The sequence below is a fragment of the Hylobates moloch genome, unplaced genomic scaffold, assembly GCF_009828535.3.
Source record: "Hylobates moloch isolate HMO894 unplaced genomic scaffold, HMol_V3 SCAFFOLD_6, whole genome shotgun sequence".
Lineage (NCBI taxonomy): Eukaryota > Metazoa > Chordata > Mammalia > Primates > Hylobatidae > Hylobates > Hylobates moloch.
Genome location: NW_026652281.1, coordinates 107,548,028 through 107,550,874, shown reverse-complemented (window position 1 = coordinate 107,550,874; position 2,847 = coordinate 107,548,028). Strand labels below are relative to the sequence as shown.

General features: G+C 38.4%; 1 pseudogene; it reads left to right on the top strand.

The window, feature by feature from the left end:
• Positions 1–1,257: 1,257 nt before the first annotated feature.
• Positions 1,258–1,373, top strand: LOC116471989 (U6 spliceosomal RNA; annotated as a pseudogene).
• Positions 1,374–2,847: the final 1,474 nt, after the last annotated feature.

Sequence of the window (2,847 nt, the reverse complement as noted above, 5' to 3'; positions counted from 1 at the left end):
AGCTGGAGGGAAGGCAGAGATGATAGGTGGTAGATTTGGTTGTGGGAGGAATAGGTTCCCTTTTGATGGTCTCTAATTTCTCAGTGAAATAAGACATGAAGTTATCAACTAAGACTGAGTAATACCAAGGATGATTTAAGATTTGTAGTAAAAATTTTAAATGAGACCAGTCAGTATGATCGTATGTTTTCCTTAACCATATTTAGCTGTTCAGGTAAGGATAAGAGTAGGTGAGATGTTGGATTTATCAGCTTTAGGGTTACCAGCAAGTATAAAGGAAAGAGGCGCAAGGGGATATACATCAGGTTAATTATAGTGATGGACCATGGAATTCATTATTGGTGACATGAGAAATGATGATATGAGGAAGGAAATATGAAGTTGAATCAGCTGATGGGTAGGTACAATTTGGCTGAAGAATTGTTGGCAAATGAATTCAGAACTTTGAGTGAGCTAGAAACATTTTTAAATGGGATTCTTAAATCTAGATTGTGGATGTGGTGTGGTGGGTATCTGAGAAGGGATAAAGGAAAAGATGAGTGGAATTAAGGAGGTAAAAGAATCAGGCAGATGCTGAAGTCACCAAGAATGTTGAGAGATGTGATGGTGAAGAAGAATATGATCGATCAAATGCTGACTACATAAATTGCTCAACCAGAAGATTGAACAAATGACCACAACAAAGGAGACATAGCAGGTACCATAATCTATTGGCATCTGATTCAAAGGAATGGGTTTTTGAGAGAAGGAGGAGAAAGGGCCTGAACAGGGCAGTGAGGCAGAAGGAAGGCATCTATCCCACATCAAGACCCTGAAGATATGTGAGAAGAGGCAGCCACCACTTTTAACAGAGCAGAAGGAGAAGCAGGGTGCTAAGGGATAACCAGGTTTGGGTTAGAACAAGAAGTTGAAAGGAATATTTTTGAGATGAGATTAATAATAGAGGAGTTTTGGGTTTCTTTTCTAATGACAGACCATGAGTTCCAGAGAATACAGGAAAAGGATTTGGGAGAATAAGAAGAGATGAGAAACTGGGTCAGATTTGGAGATGTACAGAACCACATAGGGATAAGCACACGGTCTGATGATGACCTTAGAGCTGCACTGTCCAATATGATAGTCACTAGCGAACATGTGCCTATTGAGCCCTTTAAATGTATCTGGCCCAAATTAAGATGTACTCTAAGTATAAAACATATATTGGATTTTGAAGGCAGTACAAAAAAGAATGTAAAGTTTCTTACTAATAATTTTTCAGTGCTTGCTTCAGCAGCACATATGCTAAAATTGGCACAACACAGAGAAGATTAGCATGATCAGCATGGCCCCTGTGCAAGGATGACACACAAATTTGTGAAGAATTCCATTTTTTTGCTGTTATTAAAAAGTCAAAAAATAACAGATGCTGGCAAGGTTGTGGAGAAAAAGGAATGCTTTTACACTGTTGGTAGGAGTGTAAATTAGTTCAACCATTGTGGAAGACAGTGTGGCGATTCTTCAAAGACCTAAAGACTACTGTTTGATCCAGCAATCCCATTACTGGGTATATACCCAAAGGATTATAAATTGTTCTATTATAAAGACTTATGAACGTCTATGTTCATTGCAGCACTATTCACAGTAGCAAAGACATGGAATCAACTCAAATGCCCATCAATGATAGACTGGATAAAGAAAATACGGTACATAGACACCTGGAATACTCTGCAGTAACAAAAAAGAATGACACCATGTCCTTTGCAGGGTTGTGGATGGAGCTAGAGGCCATTATCCCTAGCAAACTAACGCAGGAACAGGAAACCAAAATACCACATGTTCTCACATATACGTGGGTGCTAAGTGATGAGAACACACAGACACATAGAGGGGAACAACACACACTGGGACCTATTGGAGGGTAGAGGGTGGGAGGAGGGAGAAAAGCAGGAAAAATAACTAATGGGTACTAGGCTTAATACCTGGGTGATGAAATCATCTGTACAACCAACCTCCATGACACAAGTTGACCTATGTAACAAACCTGCACATCCTGTATATGTACCCTTGAACTTAAAATAGAAGTTAAAAATAAATAATTTTATATTAATTAATTGTTTAATGTTTTTGATATTTTGGCTTAAAGAAATGTTACTAAAATTGATTTCACTTTTTAAAAATTATTTTAAATGTGGCTACTAGAAAATTTTAAATTACATTTCTACTGGACAGTGCTGCCTTTCTAGAAGCTTTTATTTCTGATGGTGACCTAACAGGGATGTTTGGCAAGTTTGGGATTAGACCTGACAGATTTTTAGAGGAGGGTAGGCCATCAATTCCAGTTATGGTCATCTTCTTTGGAGTGGTCTTTTCAATCCTTGCTTCTTCAGTATGGTTCTTAGACTAGTAGCATCGGGAGCTTCTTAAGTACGCAAAATCTCAGGTTCTATCCTTTACCTACAGAACCAGAATCTGCATTTTAACAAGATTCTCAGGTGAGTATTATTCACGTTAAACATTGAGAAGCATTGCTCGGGGCATTTTCAAGTGGTAAGGCTGATGACGATGAGGTCAGGGAAGGGAAAGGGTACCAGAAACACCTTGCTGGGTGAGAAGTGGTCTTACCAGTGGGTAATTTCCAGTCCATAGGAGAAGCATTCAAATCTTGGAGAGCAATAAAGTGTTTAGAGCTGTACTCTCTAATATGGTAGCCATTGGCCACATGTGACTATTTAACATTGGAAATGTGGCTGGTGGGACTTGAGATGTGCTGTAAGGGTAAGATGCACATCAGGTTTTAAAGACTTACTATGAATAAGAGAAAGTAAAATAATTCATTAATAAATTTACAATGTTGACAACATGTTGATA